The sequence below is a fragment of the Erinaceus europaeus genome, unplaced genomic scaffold, assembly GCF_950295315.1.
Source record: "Erinaceus europaeus unplaced genomic scaffold, mEriEur2.1 scaffold_294, whole genome shotgun sequence".
Taxonomy (NCBI): Eukaryota; Metazoa; Chordata; class Mammalia; order Eulipotyphla; family Erinaceidae; genus Erinaceus; species Erinaceus europaeus.
Window position 1 is genome coordinate 43,072 of NW_026648036.1, and position 13,351 is coordinate 56,422.

General features: G+C 44.4%; 2 pseudogenes; one reads left to right on the forward strand and one right to left on the reverse strand.

Annotated features, from left to right (window-relative positions):
• The window catches only part of LOC132536592 (TBC1 domain family member 10B-like), a 70,227-nt pseudogene that overhangs the window by 12,310 nt on the left and 44,566 nt on the right, over positions 1 to 13,351 (forward strand).
• On the reverse strand, positions 885 to 5,787 carry LOC132536590 (zinc finger protein 200-like; annotated as a pseudogene).

Sequence of the window (13,351 nt, forward strand, 5' to 3'; positions counted from 1 at the left end):
TACTATTCAACATAGTGTTGGACATTAGCAATCAGCCAGGAGCAAGGAATAAAAGGCATACAGATCAGAAGAGAAGTCAAACTCTCCCCATTTGCCAATGACATGATAGTACACACAGACAAATCTAAGGAATCTAGCCAGAAGGTTTTGGAAATAATCAGGCAATACAGTAAGGTGTCAGGCTACAAATGTAACATGCAAAAGTACGTGGCATACCCTATAAAACACTAAGTTAGAAGAAGATGAAATCTAGAAATGAATTTTTTTTTTAACAGTAAACATTTTTAATGAGTCTTTGGCATTCAACTGCTATAGTTTTCCTAAGTAAACAATACTTTTCAACACTCAAGCTTTAACAGGGTGTTAAGTTCTTAAAAGTGTCAGGTTAATTGATAATGGCAGTTGGATTAAAAAGTGAATAATCTGCTTCTTTTAGAGGAAAACAGTTCTAGATTAGAACCTTCACATTCTTACTGTTTTTTGTTCTCCAGGGTTATTGCTGGGGCTCGGTGCCTGCACCAGGAAAACACTGCTCCTGGAGGACATCCCTCCCCTTTATTGCCCTTGTTGTGGTTGCTACTGTTGTTGATGTAGTTCGTTGTTGGATAGGACAGAGAGAAATGGAAAGAGAAGGGGAAGAGAGAGAGGAGGAGAGAAAGATAAGACACCTGCAGACCTGCTTCACCTCCTTTGAAGTGACGTGTGATTAAACTGCTGCTCAACCTCCTGACCCCCACAATATTTCTTAAGTGTGAATCCCCACATGAAGGAGTAAATAGGTATGCTTTCAATACATCAGTCACTGTGTATTGCACATTCAAAACCATTCTTTGGGAATAGAACTTACATAGTTATGTAAGTTCATGCACACAAAAAATCCTTAGTCCAAAAAGTGTGGGTGTTGAGGTATAGCCCTTGAAGATGTTTTCTTCCTTGTAGATTTTCTAAAAACTTGAGGTTTGAGCCAAACTGGGTATTTATCTGATTTTGGCTATTAACAGGTTTTTATATGTCTACATCTTCCAGACAGTGGGGATTCTGAATACGTGCGACACATTTCAGACTGAGGCAGGGCCATCAGACCTTTACCGAGTCCACTTGTGCTTTCGGTTCTTACATATTGAATGAGTTCTTTCATGCCGGGTACAGTTTGACAGCCTACCAAATCTTTTACCGTGCTTTTGACAGCTGTATGACCTTTCTGCCACATGAGTCTGTAAATGATGTACTAGTTCTTTATTCCCTGGGAAGGTTTTCCCACATTCTGGACACTTAAACATCTTCTCCCTTATTTGGATTCCTTCATGCTGACTCCAATGAGAATTCTGATGAAAGTTCTTCCCACAATGAGAACAGGAATAAGGCCTCTCTCCTGTATGGACTCCTTCGTGTTTGTTTAGGTTTGTTTTATGATTGAAGCCTTTCCCACAGTGACTACAGTTATAAGGTTTTTTTCTCCAGTGTGAGTCCTCTGGTGGGAAACAAGGTAAGAGCTTTCGTTAAACTCTTTCCCGCAGAGTGGACAAGTGTACCATATTTTTGATCTTCGATTTCAGGTAAGTGCTACAACATTGGTATCCACATATTTTGAGAGTTCTTCTAGTGGAGCATCATTTTCAATGGTAACTAAAAGATTTCTCATTTTTCTTTCCATTGCAGTGGATGCATTTAGTACTTTATCATAATTTGAAGGTTTCTTAGAGACCATTTCACCACAATCTGATGGGTGTTCTCCATGATTTTCATTCTCTCAGATTCTTTTCAAAGATCACCATCCTCAAGATTACTGTCATTAACTTTTTGAATGTTATAGACCAAGAAAAGTCCTATTCTCGCTTATTACCCTCGGGGGTGGGGGTAAGTCACACATCTGGAGCAGGCTTGAGGAGCATCATCTCCCCAACATTGTCTTCCTTCTCTGAGCTAGGCCACTGTGCAGAATCCAGGCTCACACACTCTTCTTGGGAGTGAAATACATTCAAGTCCTCAAAGACTGTCAGCTCCTCAGGCTTAGCTTTCCAACATGGAGACAATGTGTCCTGTTTCTGGTGGCCTCCTTCTCTGGGCACAAGGCTCACTAAGGGATGAGGTTGTGCTCTGTTCAGAAAGCCAGGGCTCCCACCCCTAACCGAAGCCAGGGGGTCCTTGGTTTTCTCACTGGGCTGGACCAGGCCTGACTTGGGCAAGAAGGTGAGGAATTGCTCCAGAAGCAGCTGGTGGATGGTCTTGGGCCCACTAGACACATTCTGAAGGAGGTCTTGTCCCAGCTTGGAGTTCGGAGGAACTCATAGTATGAAGGACTGCTTTGCCTTCTTGGAGGGCACAGGATCCACTTTTGCAGCCAAGGCGTCTTACAGCCACACAGCACCCTGCTTTCTAGGCTGGCTGCCCAGGCCTCCCTCTGCCATCCCGAAATGGCCGGCCGGGAGATTCCCGCTCCGGGAGAGACCTGGAGACCTCTTGAGAGTAGCCACACCCTTTGATCGCCCTACTGTGCATCCTCCTTGCTGCCTTCCGGGACTACAGCTCCAATTCCTTTTACTATAGCAACAAAAGCAACAACATATGTAGAAATAAACCTAACCAGAGAGCCCGGGCTTCTCTGTGGAGAAGTTCAGAGCTGGGCTGATCAGAGGGGCACTGCGGGTAGCTGAGAAAGTGCGGTCTTCAGGGGCAGGTTTCAAAGCTGGGCTTCTGGGGCATCAGACCCCAGGGCCATCAGGTCTCAACAGGTCTCCAAAACCAAGGTCTCAGCTTCTGGAAGGCAATAGTTGACTTGAGCTGCTATCTTGGGGTGCTTTCCAGAGGTGAAGATGTCAGAAACAAACTTTTCAAGCAGGTCCTTGCATTCATGGAAGAGGGCCAGTGTTCTTGAGGTAATACAAAGTCCATGGAGTCCTCACTCAAGGCAGGGGCTGGTGCAGTGGGCTCCACTGAGCTCTCAGGGCCTCAATGGGCAGGTGCTAACCAAAGAAGTGAAAGACTTGTATACTGAAAATGATGAGTCACTACTCAAGGAAATAGAAAAAGCCACAAAGAAGTGGAAAGGTATTCCATGTTTATGGGTTGTAAGAATTAACATCATCAAAATGAATATACTATCCAGAGCCATCTACAGATTGAATGCTATCCCCATCAAGATCCCAACCACATTTTTAGGAGAATAGAACAATTGCTACAAATGTTTATCTGGAACCAGAAGACCTAGATTTGCCCAAACAATCTTGAGAAGAAAGAACAGAACTGGAGGCATCACACTGCCAAATCTCTCACTGTATTATAGTACTGTTTTGCTAGGGTTGTGGGAGGGAGAGATAACCCATCTGTCCTTCTTCCGGCTTCTCTTGTTGAACAGGTTTCCCTTTTGAGCCATCCAAGTCACAGCACAGCAGAATGTGGCATCCTTTGTGACAGCTGTCTAGTACTCCAAAGAAGCAAGAATCCATTATTGTCACCTCTGAGAACTTATTCGTTCAGGAGCTGCGTGGTGGTGCATCTGACTGGGCACACAGGATATAATGTGCAAGAACCCATGTTTGAGCCCCTGGTCCCCACCTGCAAAGGGGAAAGCTTTTCGAGTGGTGAAGCAGTGCTGCAGGTGTCTCTCTTTAGCCCCCCTTCCCTCTCAATTTCTGGCGATCTCTGTCCAATAAGTAAAAAAAATATATAACGATAAAAAAAGAGATGTGTTAGCCCACCCTCTTCTGTCAGGCTGTTTGATGGGAATTCATCATGACCCATTTTTCCTCGTGGCTCTGCTCTCTCTGAGTTTCCCAATAATGTACGTTTCGACATTAACCCATAATGACTGACTCATGGGATTTTGTTGTTGTTGATTATTTATTTATTTATTTATTTCCTTGTGTATTGAGGTCAAACTGAGAGTGAGGGAGTCAGGCGGTAGTGCAGCGGTTAAGCACACGTTGCTCAAAGTGCAAAAGTGAAGTAAGGATCCGGGTTTGAGCCCCCGGCTCCCCACCTGCAGGGACATGACTTCACAGGTGGTGAAGCAGGTCTGCAGGTGTGTCTCTTTCTCTCCCCCTCTCTGTCTTCCCCTCCTCTCTCCTCTTCTCTCTGTTCTGTCTAACAATGATGACAACAATAATAACTACAACAACAATACAAACAACAAGGGCAACAAGTGGGAAAATCAATAAATAAGAATAAAAAAAAGTTCCAAGTGAGAGACCTTAACTAATAGTAACAAATGCAACTTTATGAGGGCAGCAAAGGAGTGTTTATCGAACTTTTGTTCTTTTCAGAAGTTGAGTTTCCAAAGTTTTGAATGATTATCATTTCACACAGACTTTCCTAGAACACTGCCAGTTGTAAAATAGGACTTTTTCAATTGGTATTTGACATAGTTAATGCCTTTGACCAGTAGGTGGCAGTCCTATGCAATAGTTTAAAGTACTTACAGAAGGTAAGGAAGGGTTTCTTAGTATTTGAATCATCTGTCCATCTGCTTCCTCCCCTCCTGACCCCCTCCCACTGGTATTCTACTCAGAACAGCAGTCTCTTTCTTGCCATATCACCTCTCTTCAGGTGCCCAGGGATGTCTTGCTGCCAGTCTATTTGCTCACATGAAAATATCTTTTTTTGGTTAAAATTTATTTAGTAATAATTGACAGGACTGTAAGATAAGAGGGGCACAATTCCACCCCATTCCCACCACCAGAGTTCTGTATCCCGTCCCCTCCGTTGGAGGGGTCCCTATTCTTTATCCCTCTGGGAGTATGGACCAAAGATCTTTCTGGGGTACAGAAGGTGGGAGGTCTGACTTCTGTAATTTCTTCTCCACTGGACATGGGCATCTGCAGGTTGACCCATACTCCCAGCCTGTTTCTGTCTTTCCCTAGTGGGGTAGGACTCTGGGGAGGTGAGGTTCTAGGACACATTGGTGAGGTCATCTGCCCAGGGGAAGTCAACTTGATGACATAGTAGCATCTGCAACTTGATGGCTGAAAAAGCACTAGGATATAAAGCAGAACAATTTGTTTAATAACCAGGAGCCTAAAGGTAAGAATGGAGTAGGTGACATTTGGTGGTCTCCATTCTGGAAAAAAGGTGTAGGTCTATTTATTATTTTATTTATTATTCTGTGGCATTGGGGCCCTTTGTATACACCACAGTTTCACAACTCCCTGGTCAGTTTTGTAATTCATGGAGTGAGAAAGAGGGAGACAGAGAGAGAGAGAGGAGAGAGAGAGACAGGAAGAAAGAGAGAGATCACCAGCTTAAGGTGGCCCTTTCCTGTGATGTCAGGGTTCAAGCCTGCACTGTTTTCCAGGCAAGCATGTGACCTACCAAATGCCTTATCTCTCCAATTCTAGGAAAGGTTTTTTTTGGGTGGTGGGTCACTAGAATGTGGTACTCACCTCTCCCAGCAGCCGTTTCCCCCCTATAACTCTTTGATAGAAGGTGTGTGGGAGAGAGAAGCAGTTGGGGAGGAAGGGAGAGACAGAAAAGAGAGGCACCGATAGCATTGCTCCACAGCTTGTGAAGCTGTCCCACCCCGCCCCTCCATTGTAGGTCGTGATGGAGACTTGAACCCAGGTCCTCACAAATGGTAATGCAGGCTTGAACCCTGACATCACAGGAAAGGACCACCATAAGCTGGTGATCTCTCTCTTCCTCTCTCTCTATCACTCTCTCTTCTCTCTCTTTCTCTATATATATATATATATCTTTCTCCCTCTTTCTCTCTCCATGAATGAAAAAACTGACCAGGGAGTGGTGAAACTATGGTGTATACACTCTACTGGGAATGTCACCACCCTACCGCATCCCCCCAAAAGGTCTTTCATACTTAATTCTAATCAGCTTATAGGAGCAGAATCTGCCTCATACTTTGCAGGGCTCAGTATAAAATGAAAACTCAAGATACTTAGCTCGAAATTTATCCAGATTTTTTTTTACTAGAGCATTGATCTGCTCTGGCTTATGGTGGTACAGAGGAGTGAACCTGGGACTTTGGAACCTCAGGTATGAGAGTCTCTTTTCATAACCATTAGGCTACCTACCCCTGCCTCATCCAGAATCTCAAGACACAAAGAGAGCCTCGAGCCAAGCATGAGCCCCTACCTTCTGAGTCTGCCTATGTCACACACCTATGATACCAGCCTTTTGTAAGACATTAAAAGCCCTCCCCTTCTTCTGTTCTCTCTCTCTCTCTCTTTCACCCTTACATTACTTTCTGCCACTGCCATGCCAAGACATCTGACCATTTAGTTGCCTCATTTGAAAGTTGACTAAACTACATTTCCCAGAGGTGAAGTGACTTGCACATAGCCCTGGCTGGTTGTGTCAGACTGAACTGAGTTCTCTTTCACCAGCTGCAGGCGCACCCTCCCACACAGACTCTGAGAGGGAGATTTTGAGAACAGTTTTCCCTTCTACTCAAGACTCTTGTCTTCCCTACAAGAGAAGGACATGGGCTTGTGAGTACCAGCTATGTGTTTTATTCTTTTCTTTTTTTTCATTCTTTTTTTTTTTTCTTGGTGAGCCTGGCAGTAGAGTACCAGATTAAGCAAATAGTGCAAATCACAAGGACCCACTCTAGGATCCAAATTCAAACTGCTTGCTCCCCACCTGCTGGGGTTTGCTTTGCAAGTAGTGAAGCTGGTTTGCAGGTGTCTGTCTTTCTTTCCCCTTCTCTGTCTTCCCCTCCCCTCTCAGTTTCTCTCTGTCCTGTCTGACAACAACAGCAGCAACAACAACAGCAACACGGGAAAATGATGGGCTCCAGGAGCAGTGAATTCATAGTGCAGGCACCGAGCCCCAGCGATAACCCTGGGGACAAAAATAATTAAGTTTTTTTTCCCCTCCAGGGTTATCACTGGGGTTGTTGTCAGCACTACAAATCCATTACTCCTGGAGGCCATTTTCCCCTGCTTTTGCTGTTGTTGTTGCTGCTGTTGTTGGGTAAGACAGAGAGAAATTGAGAGGAGGCTTAAACAGAGATGGAGAGAGAAAGACACCTGAAGACCTGCTTCACCGCTTTTGAAGCAACCCCCATGCAGGTGGGTAGCCAGGGGCTCTAACTGGGATCCTTAAGTGGGTCCTTGTGATAGCCTGTTTTTCTCTCCCCCTTTCTTTCTTCCCCTCATCTCTCCATTTCTCTCTGTCCTTTCCAACAATGACAACATCAATAACAACAATAATAACTAAAACAACAATGAAAAACAACAAGGGCGCCAAAAGGGAATAAATAAATATCAAAAAGAAAATACTATGAAAGGAAAGGTCTCACCTGAATAATGAGGGTGAAGGGTTGACATTCCATGCCTGACATCTCTGGACACAGTCTGAAGTGAAGCATGCTGAGTGGTACTCATTACCATGATTAGGTTGAGAGCAATGATCATGCAGATGCATTATTATTCTGTATGAATTGAGAGCAGCATGCAGGAAAGTGAGCCCCACCCTAGAGGTTCCAGGACTGGGGGAAACACAGGCTCTATAGAGGAAGCAGGACGTTCCTCTGCTGCCTTAGGGTTTAAGAAGACAATAGTTATTGCTATAATCACATTATTTGGTAATTGGATTAACTGTGAAATATCCCTTTGTTAATATTTGCTGTATCATACACAACACCACCATAATGTACATCCTTTGAAATTATTTGTATATAGCTGTGCCACTGGTTACCTCTGTTCTCCCTGGTCTAAGCTTTTAAGAGAGTCAGCATATCAGATACATAGACTCAGCCTATGAATTAAAAAGACTCAGTCTGTGCTTTAAAAAGTTTGAGACATTCAATCAACTTTTCCCCTCTCCTATTAATCAAATAATGATTTATATGACTACAAATTAATAGGAGTGTACATAAACACACAAAAAGACACAATAGCCTGCAGTGAGTCAGTATGAAGTTCATAATGATATAGTGTCTACTTAGACTTAGATACCCTCCTCACCTACTTCCCATTACAGTTCTCTCACTCACTCCAAAGCTCACCTTAGAAGGCAAGGACTGCAAAAGATGAACAGAAGCAAGAGACTGTCACACTTTAATGATGACTCTTTAGTCACTATCAAGCCACCCCATCAGCTGGGACCCTAATCAGGGAGTCCTCAGATTCCAAACAGACATGATGGGCCTAGACCTCAAATAAATCCCTCTCTCTATTGTTACAGGTCATTTCTATCAGGAACAACACAATAGACCCCTTTGTGGGCCCCCATAAGACCTTGTCCTCAATTTGGATCAATAATGTTAGAGAATGTTCCATTCTCTGAAGGGAGGCTGGACAACATACTCTATGCTACACCTGAGGAAGATGGGTCGATATTGGAGCAACCTGGAATGTTGCTACTTAGGAGCACAGAATGTGAGCTCAGATTGACAGGGAAGCAGAGGTCACATAGGCTCCTGAGGTGAATATGGGCCCCAGATCACATCACATCGATGGGGTTTAGAGTCAACAATATTTATAGCCCCTCCCTATATTAGGGAGCTACTCTCTTTCCATCTTCCTGATATTTTTTTCCTGTCATGACAGCATCTCCACAAACAATAACTTGGATCCACAGGCATATCAGATTTCAGGCTCAGGGAAAAAAAGAAAAGAGAAAAAAAAACTAGTATAGCCACAGGCCCTTTGGAATATAACTAAAATATGCCTACTAGCTATCTACAAAATGGAGGGTAACCCCCTCACCCACTCCCCAACTCTTCATGTGCACTATTCCAGCCTTTTGGTCCATGATTGGTCAACAATTTGTTTGACTTTGTATGTTAACTCTCTTTTCAGCTACCAGGTTGCTGATGCTAGCATGATGCTGACCAGACTTCCGTGGACAGACAATCCCCCCAATGTGTCCTGGAGCCCCACTTCCCCAGTGCCCTTCCCTACTAGGGGAATAGGAAGACAGGCTGAGTGTATGGATCGACCTGTCAACACTGATGTTCAGTGGAGAAGCAATTACAGAAACCAGACCTTCCACCTTCTCCATTCCACAATGACCTTGGGTGCATACTCCCAGAGGGTTAAAGAATAGGAAAGCTATTCCCAGGGGAGGAGATAGGATACAGAGTTCTGGTGTTGGGAATTGTGTGGAGCTGTACCCCTCTTATCCTCTGTTTTATTCAATGGTTCCTTTCTATAAATGGAAAAATTAAAAAAGAGAGAGGTAGAGAAACCTGCAGTACTGCTCCACCACTCATGAAGCTTTTCCCCTATAGGTGGGGACCAGGAACTTGAACCTGAGTCCTTGTGCACCCCACAGCTGTGTGTTTTCTCTAGAATGTCTCAGTAACAATTTCAGAAAACTGTTGCTGTTTTCTTCATTTGTCAAGCAAGGGGAGTTAAGATGCCGAACTTGAATTTTAGTTAGCACATTGAAATCCAAGAGTGCACAAGTAGAGTCACAAATCTGTGATGCTTCTTTTTCCCTCCAGGGTTATTGCTAGGGCTTGGTGCCTTTGATACAAATCCTCTGCTCCTGGAGGCCATCTTTTTCCCATTGTTGCTTTTGTTAATGTTGTTGTTGCTGATGCTGTTGTTAGATAAGGCAGAGAGAAATTGAGAGAGGAGGGTGAGACAGAGAGGGAGAGCCAGGTTGGGAGCTGGGGCTCAAACTGCTAACTTTAAGCTTGTTCTTCCTCTTCCCACTATGTGAATTTAACCCAGTGTGCTACTGCCGGGGCGCCATGTCTGTGATTCTAAAGCCTATTCTCTCCTCTCCTCTCCTCTCCTCTCCTCTCCTCTCCTCTCCTCTCCTCTCCTCTCCTCTCCTCTCCTCTCCTCTCCTCTCCTCTCCTCTCCTCTCCTCTCCTCTCCTCTCCTCTCCTCTCCCCTCCCCTCCCCTCCCCTCCCCTATCCTTCCCTCCCCTACCCTCTCCCTTCCCCTCTCCTCCCCTCTCCTCTTCTCTTCTCTTCTCTTCTCTTCTCTTCTCTTCTCTTCTCTTCTCTTCTCTTCTCTTTCTATTATACATTGTAGGGCAGAGAGAATTTGAGAGGGGCCAGAGGTTCAGGAGAGAGAAAGAGAGATCGCTGCAGAGCAGCTTCACCACTCCTGAAATATTACCCCTGCAGGTGGGAGCAGGGTCTCAAACCTACTTGCTGGGCTAGCTTCTAGGGCAGGAGAGAGAGACAACCAGGGACTCATGGCTGAGTGGTATGCAGTTCAGTCTTTATTGATGTGGACTGTAGCGCAATCTAAGCTATCTCTAATCACAATCCTGTCCTTATATATCCTGAGGCGGAAGTGTCAGGTCTGAAGAGGATGTACTTAGGGTAGGGGGTGGGGAGAAGGAAAAAGCATGCAAAACAGTGAGGATTAAACCAGTGCAACAACCATTGTTGGAGAATACTGAGCCCAGTAAGGCTGGCGAACAGATACAGGGGTTCTTGTCATCATTCAGACATTGTCATGTCTGCAGGGGCCCTAATTTCCCTCAGCACATGACTTCCCCTGTCCCTTCATGCACCAGACTCCCAAGGGACCTCTCTGTTCCTCCTACATGACTTTTGTTTTTAATTCAAATAGGTCAACAAGAGAATATGGGGGTGGGGGTGTTGCTCTCTAGCCCTGACTTAAGTCATATTAGACAGTGTCAGGCACCAGCCTCCTCTCTTACCTGTTGTTGGTCTTGTGAGTGAATCTAGGGCAACACAGCTTTGCAATGAAAGGACTTGCAGGCCCCATCACCAGCAGACAGTCTCTGTCATTGAGTGCCATCTGCTCCTGAGAATCCAGGAAGACACCTGCCATAGGAATAGTCCTCACCCTCTTAGCTGTCCTTCCTGCTCTTGGCTCAGTCTCCTCCGCACTGTCCTGGGGCCTCCCATGCCTGGTTTTCTGAGGCCAAACATCTCTTTGTTTGCCTGGGATGTAGCAGGAGTGAGATGGGCTTCTAGGTCTCAAGTATTCAGACTTTGCCCTCCCATCCAGTTCTACACATCCTGCAATATCTCTACTCTCAGTGTGATTGTGTGTGTGGGGGGGGAAGGGGTGGAGGGGTTAGGGCCTCCCACAAAAAAAAAAAAGCAAAATTAGTTCCAGGGATTGAGAAAAATGACTTATTTGAAGCATTTATCCTGTGTGCGCGTGCACACGCACACACACACAGAAACATGCACACACACACACACACACCATCATGTGGAATATTAAGGTTCTGTGGTGGGGGGTAGTGAATCTTGTTTGGGGGCTGTCATCTTTGCCAGCAGACTATTAAGGTACCATCTTGCCTCCACTTGCCCGGAAGTTTCAGTAACTCCTTGAGCTCATCTCTGTAGGCTCTGTGCCCTGTTCTGTTTCAAGTTCATGCTGCAGTCCAACTACCTTCCTTGGGGCTCCTACTATGTCTCTCCCTGACAATCTCTCTGGTTACAGTGTCCTCAAACTTCTCTCTCTCTCTCTTCTTAAATTTTATTAGTGATTTAACATTGATTTATGAAATTCCACGTCAACAGAGGTATAAATCCACTCCACTCCCACCATCAGGATTCTGAATCTTCTGTCGGCCCACTGCAAGCCACCACATGGGCCAGCCATCATCTCTACAACTGTCTGTCTGTATTTATTCACAATTGCCCCCTTTTGCTTCCTGATCCAATCCTCTCTTCCCCTCCAAGCCACTATGATAACATTACTACCTCCAGATGACCCTCTCCTTTTCACCTCTCTCTCTGGGTGCTGATGGAGCTGGAGTTCAGAGCCCTCTCATCCTCTTCCTCCTATCACTTCTCCCCAACTGCGAGTATGGAGCATAGTTTTTTTTGAGGTGCAGAAGGTAGGAGTTCTGGCTTCTGTAATCGCTTCTCAGCTTGTCCTCATGCTTTTCCATTAACTTCTGCATTCTTGGCCTGTTCCCTCAATTCCTCCCCTTATCTCTCTCCTTCTGAATATCTGTTGTGTTCAAAGTGCATTTATACCCCCCATGTGCTGTACTGAAGCTTTCCTAAACACTTCTGCCAGAAGATACCTCTTGTTCTTCTGTGTTTATTTTTTACTTATTGTTCTTTTTCTTTTTTCCTTTTTTAAATATTTATTTTATTTTTTTATTCCCTTTTGTTGCCCTTGTTGTTTTATTGTTGTAGTTACTATCATTGTCATTGTTGTTGGATAGGACAGAGAGAAATGGAGAGAGGAGGGGAAGACAGAAAGGGAGACAGGAAGAGAGAAAGAGAGGCACCTGCAGACCTGCTTCACTGCTTATGAAGCGACTTCCCTGCATGTGGGGAACCGGGAGCTTGAACTGGGATCCTTCCGCTGGTCCTTGTGCTTTGCCCGACTCCCAGGTTTTTTTTTTCCTTTTTAAACAAAGTACTGTTCAGCACTTGCTTGTGGTAGTGCTGCTGGAAAATGAACCTGGAAATTTGGTGGCTAAGGCATTACAGTCTTTTTTGTATAACTAGGACGCTATCTCTCCAGTTCTTTTCTGTGCTACAGTAGGTCATGTGCTATTATTAAAGTTGATATATTACCTTCTCCTTTCATTCATCCTATTTAAGAGTTTAATTCAACGGAATGTAGGTCCTGGGGGCTGGACAGTGGTGTACCTCGTTCAGCACACATAGTACTAAGCACAAAAATTTACACAGGGACCCAGGTCAAAGCCCCCCCCACTGCAAGGGTTAAAGCAGGACTAGAGGTGTCTATATTTCTCTCTCCCTCTCTATGCCCCTATTTTCTCTCTATTGTAGCCAATAAAATGGAAAAAAATGGCCACTAGGAGCAGTGCCTCAGCTTTAACCCTGGAGGTAAAATAATTATTATTAATAATCAGAAAATAATGGAAGTCCTCCAAGAGCATCCCTGAGACATATTTCTCTCAGCATTGAGTAAGCATTGTAGGCTGGGATTTTCTTGTATTTGACTTACTTTAAATACAGAACATTTAAGTTTGGTTAACAAAAATGGTGAGTGTGTGTGTGAGAGAGAGAGAGAGACAGAGACAGAGAAGTTTTGATGATGATCTGATCAATGGATTTACTTGCTTCTTTCAAATGTAAGTCTTTATTATTCTAACTTAGAAAATAAGTCCATTTGCCATTAGGCAAAGCACAGGATTTCTGTCTTCCATCCCTCTCGACCTAGAGTAGTCCTCGTACTCTGGGCACCAGGACTGAATTGTAATTTATTTATTTCTCATTTTTGGTTGGGGGGAAAAACCCAAGTATAAGTGTATGTTGGAGAAAAACATGATTAGAGAAAGTTGAATAATTGTGTGAATAGATTTCCGTATCCCTTCTAATATCATCACTTCTCTTTCTAGTTAGCAGAATAAGGATATCTATGTAGAAGCAGAACAGTGTATGGCAAACAGAAGCCAGATACTGGACAGAGGTCTTTTGTCCTCTGTTTGATATAAAGATGGCCACACAAGGCACGCTGTTGG